Consider the following 18745-nt stretch of genomic DNA (forward strand, 5'->3'; position numbering starts at 1 on the left):
CAGGCACCATGCTTAAACCCAAATCGTTGTTAGTGTGGGACATGTTCAAGTCACATTTAACGAAAAAAGCATTAAAATCGAAAAAAAACAGATATGGCGGTGATTTCAGGTGGATTAACATCTGTATTGCAACCTCTGGATGTATCGTTAAATAAACCATTTAAGGATTCTATGCGCACCAAGTGGAATGAGTGGATGGCATCGGGTCAAAAAACTTACACTGCCGCCGGAAATATGCGTGCTGCATCTTTGCCTACAGTGTGTCAGTGGGTAAAAGATTTCTGGGACTCTATTGATCTAAAAATCGTTGTCAACTCATTCAAAAAATGCTCAATTACCAATGCGATGGACGGTACGGAGGATGATATGTTATGGGAAGAAGATGACGATATCCCCTCATCATCAGTGGAGCATGACATTATTCCAGAAGAGGATCCTTACGATGACCATTTGAATGGTGAGGAATGGGACTTTGTGTTTGATCGATCTCATGTTGAGTAGGATTACTAGTATTTTACTATTTTATAAATAAATACCTATATGTCATATCATATAATTTTGATTTGCGATGGTTTTCTCGAATCTGAATTTACTAGAATTCATTTCATGAAAAACGTCACCGCCGTATAAGTCGAGGATGGATTTTTAAACTTGAAATTTGGTGTTAAGTTTTCGACTTATACGCCGGAATTTACGGTACTTGTTTTAAAGTGTATAATGTGTATTGTTAGAACAAAAGTAATAAAGAAAAGGAATCCTGAACAAAGAAATAGCAGAATCTAATGGGATAATTTGTTTAGGGTCGGATTGGCCCTCGATAGAACTCTGGATTTCGGAGATGGAAAGTCAGGTTTGAGTTTGTAAAATACCATAAATATTTCTCACACTTGAATATGTGAATGTGTTATAAGAATGGCAGCCAATATTTTAGTAGAAATGTTTGGTGGTGAGGTGTTTCTGATTGGTTGACTTCCCTCTTCTTTGTTTTTTTTTTGTTCAATAATTGCATCTATACTTTTTGTGTGAGCGGATAATGAAGGAGATGTCCGGACAGAATCTTGAACTTAGAACTACTAATTTCAAAGTACCTGTTACGTTAATGATGGCCCGGCATGGCCAGGTGGTTAGGGCACTCGACTTGCAATCAAAGGATAGCGTTTTCTAATCACAGTTCCATCAAACATGCTTGCCTTTTCAGCAGAGGGGCTAATCCCACTCTTCGTTGGCGAAAAGAGTAGCCAAGAGTTGGAGGTGGGTGGTAATTACTAGCGGCTTTCCCTCTAGTCTTACACTGAAAAATTAGGGACGAGTAACGCAGATAGCCTTAGGGTAGCTTTGCGAAAAATTCAAAACAAACTAATGCTAAAAAGTCAATTAAATTTGTTTATTTTTTTAATTTCGCGCAAAGCTACACGAGGGCTATCTGCATTTTCCGTCCCTAGTTTAGCAGTGTAAAACTAGATGGAATACAACTAGTCATCACCACCCACCGCCAATAAGGGCTACTCTTTTACCAACGAATAGTGGGATTGAATGTAACATTATAATACCCCACGGCTGAAAGGGGAGCATATTTAGTGTGATGGGGATTCGAAATCTCAGATTACGAGTCGAGTGCCTTAACCACCTAGCTATGCCAGGCCTCTTTTTAGCGTTCCCCCAAAGAATAATTATAGCTATCTTACGGACGTGAATACAAGGTCTCTCATACGACGATTAAAAATTGGTACTGCAATTGAGCTGTCCAATGCTTTCAGTATTTTTTGTTGTTGTTAATGACAAATACAAAGAAAATTGCTCTCCTGGTAAAGACATCTTTGTTCATGCATTTAGTAATCTGTAGTTTCGTCAAAGTGATTGCACGTAAATTAATTATTGCAATCTTTTATATGATTACCGCAATGAGGAAGTTTTGGAAGTAATACCTCACTTGCTCCTATTCAAATCATGTTAGTAAAACTAGGAATTGCATTAACTTACCTCAAATTGGACAGTTTCCCTTGTTGTTGTAGTTTGACTAGGTTTAGCAGCTTCTGGTATCAACGCCAAAAACAACAACACAAGAGCGGAACTGCTCGGAGACAACGATGTCTCATGTATTTTCATATCGAACACCCTATCTAAAGAAATAAAATGAGAAATGTAAGAGCCTTTATAGAAACACAACATTGGGAAAAAAGAAAATCTTCGAGGTAAGGAGGTGAAGGAAGATTTGATGGAGAACTTCGAATTCAATTTCTAACATGTTACCCTAGTAAATATAATTCTTATTTAGTTTACTTAAAAGACAATAAGTCATGAATCAACAAAGGAGGAGCTTGCAAAATAAACTGTGATTTATGGAGCTTCCACCAAATGTTGATCCACAGAAACGTGATATTTGTGTTCCGAGATAGGTCCAGCGGTAACTTTATGGACTTGCAACTTTAATATTTTTCGTTTGATTTCCATGCTTTGCAATAAAAAACAACACAAACACATATTAACAGTATGCTGTGTTTTTTAAAGATAATACATCGTTTGTTCTACAATACTTTGTTTACTACGCATAGAGATATTTCATCAATGTCTATTGAAGAGCGGTAATTATTTACGAGTCAAAATAGAATCTATATAAATATAAAAGTATTGTTTGTTTATGTCCATGTCACTACTTTGCAAGATGTAGATGGATCCTCACCAAAACTGATGTGGATAATATGTACAAATTTTTAGTTTTGCGATTTTTGGATGATTTTTTTTACTACTACTTCTTCCCTTCGTGATGGATCTTCACCAAATTTGTATGCCTAATGGGTGCATGGGGAAATACATAGAAATTTGCGGTTTTACATCTTGTGTTTTGCAATTTTTATGGGCGTTGTTTTTACAATTGCGTATAAGGGAAGCAACTTTTCATGTCCTGAGATAACCTTCCATTAACCATGAATTTACATAATTTTCGTCCAGGGGAGGAATACTCCAACTAGTATTGAAATACGTCATTAATTTAATTAAATTAGAATTAAGCTTAGGCGTGATTCATAAATTGTACGAGATACTTCAGAATACTTACTATAAGGAACAGTTTATTTTAGAATGTAATATTTGTTTTTCACAAACTAATTTCATATGGTGTTTTGGACGATTTTTTATTCACTATAATTAATAGTAATATAACAACAAAAGATCCTGTTTGTATGTGTGTGACTACCTAGCTTCAAGAGGATATAACCCATAGACCTGAAACTTCACACGCATACAAGGGGAATTCTAAGGGTGTGTACCTGTGCATTACTGTTTAGATTTGACGTTTTGGCCAATTTGTCTCCCTGTAGCTCCAAAATTTGTTTTTCCAATTCTCACTTACTAAATGATTTGTCTTTTTCTGTTTGTTTTTGAATTCTATCTGCGCTAGCCGTCCCTACTTAAGCAGTGTAAAACTACAGGGAAGGCAGCTAGTCATCACCACTCACCACCAACCGCTGGGGCTACTCTTCTACCAACGAATAGTGGGATTGACCATCACATTATAACGCCCCACGGCTTAAAAGGGGAGCATGTATGGTGCGACGGGGATTCGAACTCGCGACTCTCAGATTACGAGTCGAACACCTTAACTCACCCGGCCATGCCGGGCCCATACTAAATGAACGATATATGAAGGTTCTTCTACCAAATATTCGTTTTCGACACAGATATGGAAATAAAAATACATGTTTGAGAATTTAAAAAAAGTTGAATTGAACTAAATTGAAAAAAAAAACATCAATAAACAGTGGGATGAAAAATATTAGAGAATACTGGAGAATTATGAGAATGAAAAGAACACAGGAAGAAATAATCTGAAAAGCAAAATCAAAACTGTTTGTTTTTGAAAAGAATTAAATTAAGTTCGGGAAAGAGCAACAGACAAATCAAATAAAGAATTTGCACAATGAGATAACTATAGGAATAATTCAGATAATGGCGACATTTAAATGGTACATTGATGTATCTATGAATCACGAGGGGACCTTAGAATCCTGAAGAGAAACATGGATATTTTAATCTAACGAAAAATATTTCACAATTATGCAACTAATATATTATTTTGAATGATTTAGTGGACACCCCCTGTTCCGGTGACTCAGCAGTAAGTCTAAGCCACGCTAAAAATTGGGTTTCAGCACCTACGGTGGGCACATCACAGATTTCACATTGTACAGAGTTGTGCCTATCAATAAACAAATAAGCAGGAGGCACACGACTTAAGATTCTACAAAGAAATATTAAACCCAGTTCATTATTCGGTTTTCTACTTATTACCAATTAGACTGGTTTGAGGGAATTCCACCCCTTATGAATAATCCCGAATTTTGTCCTTCTTCCTCGTGAACACTCAACCTCCTAATTGGATAGGAAGCTGGCCTTTCAATTATGACAGATATTGAACAAACTGTGCAGCTTATACAGATCATCCATTACTCGGTTAAATAAGAACGTGATTAATAAGATGACAGTTGCTGCATGTTACTGATAAGCGTGTGTAGTGTAACGAGACATAAAAAGCTAGTATATGATTATGTTTTAATCGGTTTTAAAAACCACTTCCTAAAAGTTCACGGCTTTATTTTACTTTGTTTGTAGTTAGACCCAAAACTACACAATGGGCTATCTGTGTAGTATGGGGTTTGGGCGTTATAAGCCTTTAAAATTATCACTATACCACTAGCTTTATCCTATTTAACTATTTTCCACTGATAACAATCATACCCGGTATTGTTATGTAACATCGAAGTTTATGACAGGAGAATTACTTAAAATTTAATTAGGCTTCGTCGAACATTAAGGAATTTTCTTACAAGCCTTCCATCCTCCCAAAATTTATTTCTGTGTTACACTGTTTAATTTGCATTATTGTACGAATGTTTTATCAGTAAACTTTTAGGTTTAAACGAAACTCTTAACACGTATCTCATACAAACAATCTTACCGATATGATTACAACCTCAATACGCAAGTATAGTATTTCCTTTTATAGGCAAATAAAATATGCAAAATGGATCAAACTTTTAAGAAGTTAAACGAACACTTTTCAATCACAAAATACGCCTAGTAACTCTTTTTTTGTCGTTAAGGGATCAGTAACAATATATTCTTCGCTGGTATACTGTGATTCGGTATTGTTGCACTGTCAATCAAAAAAGACGTTATGTCAATTAGTTTGTTTATAAAATATTTAGCATGCAGATATTGTTATTCTATTAAAGCTTGAATATTTTTCATTCAAAGGTTGTATTTTAAGTATTAAATATGCCGACGTTTTAGGCAAACGTGATAACGTGTGTAAACTTTTAACGACAGTGACATCTACTGATCTTCTAATCTCGTTAACTGAATAACGCGATTGTCTCTGGGTGTCTCTAATAGTCATGGCGTAAAAATTATTTTAATATTTTGTTGAAACCAAGCAGCATAATAAAAAATTTCGCTCGTTAAAACATGCTTTTCTTTGGTGTTTAAATGGCACTAAATATTATTGAAACTTATAAAGTTTATGAACCATTTGATATATTAGAATAATTTGAAAACTTTAGTTTAAAATCTTTGAAAGAAAATATTCGAAATATGTTTTGTTAATGTGCGAATATAAGCGTAAAATATCTAGTACCGATTAGCTTTTCGATTACCAATATAGGAACTTTATGTACTCAAAGTATCTTTATCAGATCTTTTGTCTTTATAATAATAATCCAGTGTATTATGATATACAGTTGTTATTAATGCATCTCAAAATTTCTTTACAGATATATAACTTAGACTTTAAAGTATTGTCATAGGTAAATTAATATTTTTAAATATTATCTATTTTATATCGTGTAATTGTTAATGTGTAGTGGTTAAAAAGTGCAGATGGTGCTTAAAGTGACTCCTCATGGAAGTTTTGTTACATAACTTTACGAGATGAAGCTATTCTATTTCGCAATAAAAACATGCAAGGTGCGAATCCTTAGGGTTTAGAAGAAGGATTTTTGTAATGTTGGAAAGTTTCAATTAGGTAAAGGAAGCATGATTCCAACAGGGCTACGTTGATAGGCTACTCAACCATCAGCTATCAATCTCGCACCGGCGACAGTGAAAAAAGTAAAACAGTTTGTTAGTGAAAGGAAAACAATAACACAGCGGTTCATTGTAGATAAAGTAGGAACCTTCCTTGGAACTGTGAACAAGACAATTCACATGGATTTTAATTTTACAAAAGTGCTGCTCAAGCTCTTTTTAAACACGTAACACAATGAAAGAATATTTGTCTGTTATGAGGTAAATGAGAGTATGCTATCACATTGGACAAATGTATATCTATTTAAATGTCTTCAAAAATCGTTTTTTTTTTCTTTATACAGTATTTCAGATGTTATTATAGAGTATATTTATAATGCCAAGTTAAAGACGCGGATAAAAAATGTCAAAAATAAGATCGAAATGAAGAGCAATATTCAGTAAGGACATGCCAATTAGTGACAGCTTGTTTGTTTGTTTTTGAATTTTGCACAAAGCTACTCGGAGGGCTATCTGTGCTAGCCCCATCCCTAATTTACCAGTGTAAGAATAGCAGCTAGTCATCAACCTCCCACTGTTAACTCTTGGGCTACTCTTTTACCAACGAATAATGGGATTGACCGTCACATTATAACGCCCCTACGGCTGAAAGGGCGAGCATGTTTAGCGCGACGGGAATGCGAATCCGCGACCCTCAAATTACGAGTCGCACACCATAACACACTTGGCCATGCCGGGCAAAAGTACTTTTATATACTGGAGGTGCTGGGGTTCGAACCCGGGACTTCTCACATGCGAAGCGAGCGCTCTACCACTGAGCTACACCCCCTAGTGATAACTTCCTCATACAAGACAACATAGCATATCAGTTCTTTCAGAGCACGAATACATGCTATACCCTTCTTAGATATCTTCCATGACCTTTGGGTCACTCGTAATGGACCCTTAGACCCAGACTCGGTTGATTCGCTTCAGAGAGGAGTGAAAAAGTGGGGAAAAACAATGACGTCAGTACAATGTCCCTTTCAGTTGAAATCGTGCTGCACAATAACAAGTTGTAACCATAACATATTCTGTCTCTGTCACTATTACACAGAAACAACAGCTGAAACTGATGCTCGAATTGGATGTAGTGTAATGGTTAGTGTGTTCATGTTGTTATTCCCGATGTTCGTGGTTCGAAACCTGTTGACGCAAAACGGGACTCTTGCCATCAGTTCCTTGTATTTCAAAATTACATATTTAGTTGTTATTAAGCTATTTTTGTAAACATTAACATAAAATGTGTGTATCGATAAATTGCGTGTGAATATACATTTTAAAATGATAGACGTCTTTTGCATGTGTCGGTCAAACATATCTTAAACCTGGTACATGGTGGTGGTAACTATCGCTTCAAAATTGGTGAAAGATAGTCCTCGAATAGCTTTGCGCGAAATCTAACAAACAAACAGAAGTTTAAACGTTGGCTAGCTATAAAATAATGTTACCTTATGAAAAAGTAAATGTATGTAAATAGTTATTCTTAGTTGTGGAAGCCAGATTAGAGACAAACTAAAACAGTATTAACTATGTCAGTATACAAAATGCAAGAATGATCTGACTGTTCACTTCTCTAATGTCTCGAGGGATCAAACGTTTGGACGAAAAGAGAGTTTGGTTAAGCCGTTTGTTTTCTCTAAATGATTAAAGAAATAAATAAATCTGCGGTTTCTATTAAAGGTCAGGAACTGAGATCCTTAATTATTTAGATTTATAGTTGCTTAGCGAGTATAAAATAAGCCTAGACATTAATCAATGAGTATTTCGAAAGTCATTTCAAATTACTTTGTGTTTTGTTTAATGCCCTATTCTTACAGCATACTGTTTTGTAGGGATGCCACAGATATTTCTCAATTTAAAATCTTATTTTCAAGATCCTATTTGTCATTAGTGAATGTTATTTTTCTTCTATATATCCTCTCTCTACGATCGTTTTTTTCGCTGCAAATTTTATAAATGATTTTAATAAAGAAAGCACAGATAAGTTCAAGCTTTAAAATAAAACAGCCAAGCAAATAAAACGAAAATGGTAATTGAAACAGATAAAACAAACCTATATTTTTTTATTTATAGTCAGTAACTCTCACTGGATTCATATGCAGACTGCAGCTTAGCATAGATAACTAAACCTTTTAAACCATAAGATCCTAATGGCTCAAAATAAGTTATAAAATTACTGGTAATTGTACTAAAACACATATTATCAGAAACATGATTCATAACAAAACGATTTTCCGAGTCTCTACAATAACAACAACAAAAAACAAAAATTTTAAGAGAAATCAGCAAGTCTTCCTGTGATTCACAGCTACACTATAAAGATTATAAGACTAAAATTCTGGGTTCAGTCATTGTTAAGGGCATTGAACAACTAGCTTATGATGTAGATTTGTGCTTAGCAACATAGAAAGATGAAAACAAGAAGAGAGAAATTACAAAAAGTGAAGTTGGCTAACTTATGATAGTATGTATTTTCATGGTGTTAGTTGTATGCTGACTTTCGTAAGAAAAACGCTTCTCTTTATAATATATTCATAACACATACTTAATTTAATGAGACGGGAGAATGTTGTCCACGTGTAGATTGTAAACATTTTCTTCTCTTAAAACCGCCAGCCTTTATTTGTAATTGAATTGTCCTGCTACACTTTTACAATAATCAGTTTTTTGGGGGAGGCTAGATTAACCTTCTAAACTTGAACTTCACTTTGGAGCTAGGTTGTTCTTCCTAAAGTTAAATTATTTTTACAGCTTTCTGGGGGTTAGAATGACTTATGAAACGTGGAACACTTTTATAATCAGCAGTCCTTCTTTGAAAATATGTTTTCCTTCTATACTTAGGAACTATTTTTAATGTTCAATTGCATTACCATTTCGGATATTAATGTATTTTTCAACAAGTTTGTTTAGCTTAACAGCAATCTAATAACACTCAATAAGTTTCGAGATTTCTCAGTATAAAGGATGTCAATTGAATTATTAGAAGTATGTGCTTGTAATCAGTATTTCACTCAAGAAATAAGCTTGCTGTGTAACTAAAAACATCAACTATATTCACGTTCACGTCAGTACCTCACTGTTACGAAAGAGAATCATTCGATATTACGAATATATTTATAAACATATTTATAATACTACCAAAATAATAACTTGTTTTTATTTACAAACACTAATTCAGTCTGTTTTTATTCACGTTTACTTTCAACTCATGTTTACATGAAATTAGTCTAATCCAGTTTTTTTTATTTTATCCACATGTAGCCCGTTTCTTTATCGTAACTCAGATTTGTTGTTTAAGTAATGCTGTATATGTAAAGTGTGGTTGTTTAAAATGTTTTGAATTCCTATTGTTAATTTCATTTTTTTTTTCGGTTACGATGATGTTTTCTATTTGGTTAATAAACGATTTAAAACGATGTTTTCTGTTTGGTTAATAATAGAGTTAAAACGATGTTTTCTGTTTGGTTAATAATCGAATTAAAACGATGTTTTCTGTTTGGCTAAAAATGGATTTAAAGTGTCAAAATGTAAGCGAATTTCGTTTCGGTCTAACATAACATCTTGGTATTACTCTTGGCTATAATAAAACGATCTTATTAGTTTTGGTTTAAATTATTTATCAAGAAGCTCTGGCAGAACTCGTCCCAATCGTCAGAATACTACAATCAGGTTCAAATTAGCATCACAAGAAGTAAAGCTTATGTATATGTTCTATACTAGAAAAAATATAGTAAAGTCCAGAAATGTTGCTATGTCTTTTATGTTGTATACCAGAAGAAATATAGTAGTCTAGAAACACTGCTATGACTTATATGCTCTATACCAGATGAAATAGGCCCGGCATGGCCAAGCGTGTTAAGGCGTGCGACTCGTAATCTGAGGGTCGCTGGTTCACATCCCCGTCGCGCCAAACATGCTCGCCCTCCCAGCCGTGGGGGCGTTATAATGTGACGATCAATCCAACTATTGAGTTGGCGTGGGTGGTGATGACTAGCTGCCTTCCCTCTAGACTTACACTGCTAAATTAGGGACGGCTAGCACAGATAGCCCTCGAATAGCTTTGTGCGAAATTCAAAACAAACCAAACCAACTCAAACCAGATGAAATATAGCAGTCTAGCAACGTTGCTATGAATTGTATGTCTATGAAACGTTATTACGATTTGTATATTCTACACCAGAAGAAACATAGTAGTATACGAAACGTTACAACTTGTATATTCTATAGCAGAAGAAACATAGTAGTCTACGAAACGTTACGACTTGTATATTCTACACCAGATGAAACGTGGTAAAGTTTGCGAAACGTTGTTACGAGCTGTACGCTCTAGAATTAATTGGCAAGTTTCTGAATACATACTGAAAAAATACAAAATACATCGGATGCAGAGATGCCAACCATTACGATTTTGGTGTATACATTACGACTATACTCTCATACAGACAAATATTACGACTTGTTGCAACTCCCAAATTATTATATATTATATAGGCCTATACAATAAAGTGATAAATTGTTCCCCCAGGGCTTGAAAGCGTGAAAAGAAAATTTCTAGTGAGATACAAATAAATTTTGATAATAAATAAAAAAATAGTCCAAATGGCTACTTGCGATAATCATGTTTATGCTTGAAATAATAAAAAATATTTGTATCTCCGACGTCTATCAATAGTTTGAGTGCGGTGCTCCTCCATACTTGGTACGTGGGGGAATTCATAGCTACGTCATCAGTGCTTGTCAGCTAATCAGCGCTCGCGTAGATGGGTATTTCTCGTTTTCTAAGCAGCAAAGAAACACCAATGCGGTCATTCACAAAGGGAAAAAAAGAGGTCTCATTCACCAGATTGTCTTGTTTCTGGCAAATCTAGAAGGACTAAAACTGTGAATGAAAAATTTAGGAAAGAGTATAGTGCAAAATATCCGGTCACTGCATCAAAAGTTAGTGACAGTCATGCGTTTTGTACAGTTTGTCACATCGATTTTTCTGTGGCACATGGTGGGATAAACGATTGTTCCGGACATACAAAATCGGCATCTCGCCAATAAAAGGCTGAGGAGAAGACAAAGGATGCAGACAACGACATTTATGAGCAAGAATTCAGAATATGAAACTATAAATGCAGAAGTGATGTTCACGCAATTCGTCATTGCTCATAATTTACCCCTAGCTGTATCCGATCATGCAGGACATCTATTGAGAAAAATGTTCCTGGACTTTGATACAGAGAAAAAATATGGCTGTGCTAGAACCAAAACTACAGCCATTGTACTAATGTTGGGTTGTGAAGATGACAAAATGATTTCAAGCATACTTACTAACAGTGTTTACAGTTTAGCCACAGATGGATCCACAGACATGGATGACTCAAAACTGGATCCAGTGGTTGTACGATATCTGTACGGGCTCTGTCTACAATCTTTACGCTCAGTCATTTGAAATTGTTGGCATTTCTGCGGATGTTGTTATTCATTTCTACAAACGTTACATCAGCTTTATGAAGGTATAACCATCATTGTTCCCTTTTGGACATTTCACAAGTTTGGTTAAACGTCCCATAGTTGATAACGATAAATGTGTCAACCTTTCACATTCTAGCATCTGGTGTTAACTAAGTCTTGTACACCACAAAGATATGTGATAAACCGTTTTTACGCAAATGGTCCAAAGCACGCACACAGTACACTTCAAAACCTCTTGATCTCACTCTCTAACACTGTCATAATGTGGAGTGTTCCAAGTGTCAGAAACTCTTTATCTTACTTACTAACACTTCGTAATTTGGAGTTTTTCAAGTATCAAAGTATAAAACATTTCTCTTTAAGAGGTGTTAATACTAAGTAAAAAAAAGAAAGTTAGATATATTTTTTATAACTCAGTATTAACTTAGTGTCTACTGTATAAACAATATATTACAATATCTATGTTTATTACTGTGTTTACTTTTAGTTCTGAATAGCAATTATTATTAGTGTTAAAAATAGACTAGAAATTTTTGTCTATATGCATAGCTTTTTATTTTGAGAAATAACTCCGTATCGTAATGCCTCACGTGTGTGTAAGAAACAAGTATTTATGTGCACTTACACTTTGGTGTTAACATGGCTTTAAAATGATTCTGTAAGTTATTCGCGTGTGTAACAAACTTGAAACTCGGTGACGTGTTTAATTTTCTCTAATATGCGGTCAATGTTTATTTAAAATGGCTTCATTTTCTACACGTCTAATTTTGGTAACTCTCTGTAATAACTTGTATAATTAAGACATAAGAAAGACATGTGAGAAGTGTAATTGCTAAAATTAAAATTGCTGGCCGAGGTTTCTCTGAAATTAAATTCCTCATACTGATGTCTTTTTATTGGACAGATCAAAAAGTGGGGGAGTGGTATTCGTCCACTGCATATTATATCAAATTAAAAATTCAAGATATTAAAAGTTTTACTTCAAAAAACTGGCTGATTGTTGCTCCAGAAATATTGACAAATAATTAACTTTTACATATTTGTTTTGAAGATGTTTCAGTAGTGATTATGAAATAACTATGTATTAGCAGTTTCACTGTCAGTGGTCGTAATGCACCGTATTCCTCAGTTGTAACAGAAGAGAAAAAAAATTACTTGGTGATTGCTGTACCGGAAGAATGTAGTTAAATAGTGGCTTTATAAGTTCGCTGATATTGTAATAATAACTTTTTAACAAGTGCACTGTTAAAAAAAAAACATCGATTTACCAAAAGACTGTCCGTGTTGTACTTTTCTTTTCTCTGTCGTTAGAAATACATTAGAAAGTAAAATATACAATTTAGTGCATATTTTTATATTTTTTTTGTGTGTGCTTAACTCTTTAAATGAAGAAATTACGTCACATTTATGTCAACTGCTCCAAAATTAAGGTATTTTGTATCGATAGAAATCCGCTCATGAAAGTGAGAACAGATTGTGTGGTTAGGGAATGTGAAAAACTTATAATTATTTCTACACCAGTTAGAAGAGTTATATAGAAAACTTTTAAATAGACCGATATCCGTAACAAAGCATTATGTTAGTATACCACTATAATTGCGGTGAAGACCCAAAATTTTGGATTCTTCTTTAAATGAATCGTGCTTATTGGCAACCCTAATTTTAATGACAATCTTTTGGTTGTGCAACAACTGTGCTGTCGTTGGCAATCAAGATTTCACTGACAACAATTTGTCAACACAACCTAGTCGTGTATGTTCAATAGACTGGTAATGTACGATAGACTTATAGAATCTAATAATGTGATAAAACATTTTAAAGCTATAGAGTTTGATGAAGATAAATCTGACGAAATTATAAAAATAGGAAATAGGGACTCTTTTTAAAAAATGGCATAAACAAGATAAGTACATTAAAGTGAAAAAGTAATAATAAAAAATAAACAAATAATTTAAGATATGAGACATAGTGTTGACATTATTTCCTTAAGCTACACATACCTATTTTGACGCCTCCCTTTAGTGGCATAACTGAGAACTTTTATCAGTGATATGCTAGTCACACAGGACTAGCAGAAGAGAACCTTCCAATTGAGAAGTTCTTATCTAACTTTCATGTACTTTTCAGATGCATTCCAATTCAAGAGTTTGACCTTAAGACATCTTGTCCCAAATGTTGGTTGGTTGGTTGATTTGGTGTTTTATGGCACAAAGCAGCTACGCTATCTGTGCCAAACATCCAGTAAAAATTAAAGTAAAATTAAGAAATTTATAAAAGGAATTTAAAGTAAAATAAAACAAAGTAAAAAAAGCATAAAACCTATGTTTACATCTAGTTTACAGCATTAAGAGAAAAAATACAGTAATACAAGTGGTAGAGGAATTTCTGTAGCATAACTGTAATTATCTGAACTCGCCAGGAAGACAAACAGTTAAGTACAAAACCACCATCAGTCACCTGAAGTTGGCCTTTCCAGTTCTGTTTCCGAGTTATTTGAAGTTACGGCCATTTTCTAATTTCAAGTCGAACTAGTTGGACTTTGATTCCTAAAAGAATATCACATTATAAAAAGTTCTAATGTATAAATTAAAAACTTAAATAGTATTAAAAAGATTAATGGACTTTAAAAAACTAAAAACATTTCCAAGGTGGACAGTGTCACCATCACCAATAACATTGTCTAACATCATGGATAAACCTTGAGACAGAACATGTTTAAAGTGGTGCCGTTGTTGAAAGTCATAACGACGGCAAGACAGTAAAATGTAGCTTATTATGACCTGAGTATTACACAGACAATAGATTGGTGTATCAGTCCCAGGTAAAAGAAAACGATGAGTTAAAAAACTGTGATCAATAGTTAGAACAACTTCCTCTTTCCGATCCTTACGGAAGCAAGACGGCCAAAGTCTAACAGAAGGTTTTATTTGGAAAAGCTTGTTTTCGCGTTGCTCACTCCAAGTGGACTGCCAACTGGCATGGAGCCGAGCCTTGAATACAGGACCATAGTCCATGTATGGAACAAGCACAGCAGTGATAGTGTCAGAGCAGATGGATTTAGCTGCAGTATCGGCAAGCTCGTTTCCGTAAATACCAATATGGCCCAGCATCCAGAAAAACTGGATAGAAGTAGATGTTAAAGAGAAATTGGCCAGTCGGTTTTGAATATTGACGAGGACATGTTTAGAACTAATGTGAAGTGATTCCAGGACTAGTAGAGAACTAAACGAGTCAGTATAAATAGTGCAATTTGAGTTCTGCTAAGCTTCTATGTGATCCAGGGCAAGAGAAATGGCGTACATTTCCGCAGTGAACACAGAAACTGCAGAGGGGATTGTGCACGCAACCACCGAACCACTACAAACAATGGCAGAGCCCACACAGTCACCTGATTTTGAACCATCTGTATAAATAGGAATGGAAGGATGATTCGAAATGTGTTCAGCAAATAACAGACAGTATTTCCAATCGGGAATGTCTGCTTTTCCCAGATGACTGAACGATAGGCCACATTTGGGGACTGTAAGAAGCTATGGTGGGATATGCTGACAAGTGGATACAGAAATGTTATCCAAGGACATACCCAATTCATCCAGCTGCGCCTGGATACGAAGGTTAAAAGGAGCAATGGCAGACTGACTGTTCTGAAAAAGCATGACCCACCGAAGAAGGAAAACACAACCCCAGGTGGAGTCTATGGAAAAGAACAAAGTTTCGGAGCATATAGTAAAGACAGTTGTAAATGGCGGAGATGCAAAGAAGGTTCATGAAACTTTGTGTATAAGCTCTGAACTGGGGAAATGCGGAAAGTCTCAGTACAGAGCTGAAGTCCTTGATGATGAATGGGGTCCAGCATCTTTAAGTCCGAGATCCTGGCAGAGGCATAGACCAGTGATCCATAGTTGAGTTTCAGTCAAATAAGAGCACAATGTATCTTTAGCATAGAACATCAATCTGTTCCTCAAGTGGTGGAAGAGAGGACACTAAAGATGTTCAGTGCTCTTGTGCATTTGACCCGTAGCTGCTTGATGTGTGGTATAAAGATCAGTTTATGGTCAAAGATAAGCTCCAAGAACTTTGTTTCAGGAACCACAGGCAGCACACTTCACCGATACGGAGTTCAGGATCAGAGTGAATACCCCGTTTGCGGCAAAAGTGCATGCAAATGATTTTGGAGAGAGAAATGTTGAAAACATTTCCTGTGATCCACTTCAGTAAGTGATTGAGGGCAGTCTGTAGCTGCTGCTCAATATACCTCATGTTTGACAACTGACGCAAGATGTGGAAGTCGTCGACAAAGATATCGTTTGCAATTGTAGAGAGTAGTTGTCCACTGATGACATTAATCTTTATAATGAAAAGTGTGACACTTAAGACACAGCCCTAAGGGACTCAAAACTTCTGTTGGAAAGAATGGGAAAGTGTCGAACCCACTCAGGCTTGGAATCGCCAGTTCATTAAAATATTTTATAAAACTCGATAAACTGCCACGCAATCCATATGAATGGAAGTCTCACAAGGTGCCATATCTCCATGTTGTATTATAAGCTTTCTCAAGGTAAAAAAATACATAAATAAGATGTTGAAAAAGGCTTCCGTGATTGATGTTTGAAGTCGAATCAGGTGATTTTTGGTGGAACTCTGTCTTCAGAACCCACACTGGGTGGGCAAGAGGAGGTTGTTTGATTAGAGGAACCAAACAAGACGAGCATTAATCATCCTCTCTAAGATCTTACAGAGACAGATCGTCAAAACAATAGGAAAATAGTTCAAAGGAATCTTTGGATCCTTCCCAGGTTTACAAAAAGGAAGTACAAGCATCGGGAAAAACATTTTCTTGCCAAATCCGGTTAAAAACAACCAGAGAATAGCAAGAGAGGCAGGATAAAGATGTTGCAATATATCATAATGAATATTATCAGGTCCGACTCATGTACTGCCAGACCGATGAAGAGCAAGTTTAAGTTCCACCAGTGTAAGGGGTCGATTACAGTCACAGAGACGACCAGCCCAAAAGGAAATAGGCGATTGTTATGCCCGTGGTTTGATGGCTAAGAAGATGGGGAATGAAGCAGAAGTGCTAGGTGTATGAGAAGAGGCTTCTGCTGAGAGTATTGACGACACTCTGGGCACCAGAAACTTCCTGACAATCAGATAACAAGATCAAAAGAGAGCAGAAGTATACTGGATACTAAACATTCGAATTTTTTCCATATACTTTGGAACTGCTGGTAGAAGAAATGATAGGAGTGTATTTAATCCAATATTCCTTCTGGTTTTGACGTCTGACCTGCTGACATTTGTACGGGCTCGCTTAAATTCAATGCAGTTTAAAAATGTGGGATACCTACGAAAGATATCCCAAACTCGTTTTTGAGTTTATCTTTTCATGTGGCAGGCATAATTCCGGCAAGAACAAGGATACGGTGGGAAACGTGGCGAGGTTTTAGAAATACACTGAACAGTTGCCTGGACAATACAATCAGTTACTGCTGTCATACAGTCATTTATCGATAACTTACACAAGATGGCAAAATCAAGTTCTGCGAGAGCAGTGAAAGAGGGCCAGTTAGGCTGGTCCAACGTCCGTCAAGGCACTCGTATCGGATGGCATCGACAACGGCCAGTCTCTCTCAAAATGATAGGAAAATTGTCACAGCCCCGTGGATTACTATCGACTCTATAAGAAAAGTAAGTGAAAAGTAAAAGGAAGCAGATAAGAAGATCTATGGCAATAAAATACTGACTAGGAGCACGAAAATAGGTATAAGAACCAATATTGAAGGGAGATAGATTATGATCTGAGAGCATATGTTCTATAGCACCACCCCAGAGGGAATTATGTCCATAGAAATCCCTCACCAGTAAATGGGGATGGTAACTGCTCAGTCAGGGCATCAAGGTCTGAATGATTATAGATCTCTTCAGGAGGCAGGTTGAGAGAACAAATAGTGATGGTATGACTCAAGGAATCACGGATGGCTACAGCCTCCATGAGTGGGCACATACTGATCAATGAGTAATGCCACCCAACCATGCACTCCTCCATCACATGACCTGTCGTTTCTCTACAAGGAAAATTACCGAAGGGTAACTGTATCAGCAGGTGTAGGAAACGTTTCGTCTAAGGAGAGATACATGTAATGGTAAGAATCAATCAAATCCTAAATGTCATCTATATTTGATCTGAAACCTCGGCAGTTCCACTGGATCAGAGTGGCCATTGTTATTTATGTGAGGAGAATGTGTCGGGAAGACCTTATGTTTGCGACACTTTTTTTCTTTATTGAACAAAGATCTATCTACCTCCTTAGATTCTGTCCTGGGTCGAGTAGAGAAGACTTGTCTGTGGACAAAGGTTCCAATGACTGAGGGCGTGAACGAATGTTTGATTTACTTCTCGGGGCTGCAGAAGAGGATAGACCCGAGAAAAGACTTGAACCTGAAGGAAGTGGAACTGGGTAGTCACTGGAAGGAGAGGTATGGACAGAGATGAGAATAGACGTATATGCGTCAACCTTTTTAATTATGGAAGACATACGATTCTTAAGATGTTTTGCAAACGATTCTACTGGAGGTATGGAGAGATCCTTCTGCACTCCTACTGCGGCAGAGGAATGGAGTGCAGCAGCATATGTCTGAGATGGAGTTGGAGACAATATAACTGCATAAGTCAAACAATTGCACTTATTATTACGGTAGTTTTCCTTATAAATACATCTTTATTTGATGATGTCTTTACAGACGAAATCATTCCAATAATAAAGGAAATGTATGTGAAACTTTTTTGGCTTTCCCCAACTCCGTGATTATGAAATTTCACCAAGTACTGACGATTTCAATGTATTTATTTACTGGACTTATTATAAAGGGGTTTATAAAATTGTTTTATGACTAATAATTAAGCCGTAATATTCAAAGTTGCCTTATAATCCCGACAGACCACAGATTCCTTCTCCCTACTCTAGCCAGAAGCATTCGTTAATGTCCATGTACAATCCGTTTACGCATGCGTGCCCAGATATTTGCACAAGGTTATCGCTAGTTCTTGCAGCTAATCCACCTGCAGGCTGTTCAGTTGTAGTATTGGTTTTTCGACCCCAAAGAAAGAAGTTGTGACACTATGTTTCTTAAGAGTTGCCTTATATTCCAGATCGCCCTATTATCGTGATAGTACGCTAATTATAACTGAAGTTCATTTACATAACATTTGTACAATTTT

At 35.9% G+C, this 18745-nt stretch overlaps 1 non-coding gene across 1 annotated transcript; it reads right to left on the reverse strand.

Moving 5' to 3' along the window:
* Window positions 1-6778: 6778 nt before the first annotated feature.
* TRNAA-CGC (transfer RNA alanine (anticodon CGC)) lies at window positions 6779-6850 on the reverse strand. Its single transcript has one exon. It is a non-coding gene; the product is annotated as a tRNA-Ala (tRNA).
* Window positions 6851-18745: the final 11895 nt, after the last annotated feature.

Source organism: Tachypleus tridentatus, chromosome 9 (assembly GCF_004210375.1).
Source record: "Tachypleus tridentatus isolate NWPU-2018 chromosome 9, ASM421037v1, whole genome shotgun sequence".
NCBI classification, from domain to species: Eukaryota; Metazoa; Arthropoda; class Merostomata; order Xiphosura; family Limulidae; genus Tachypleus; species Tachypleus tridentatus.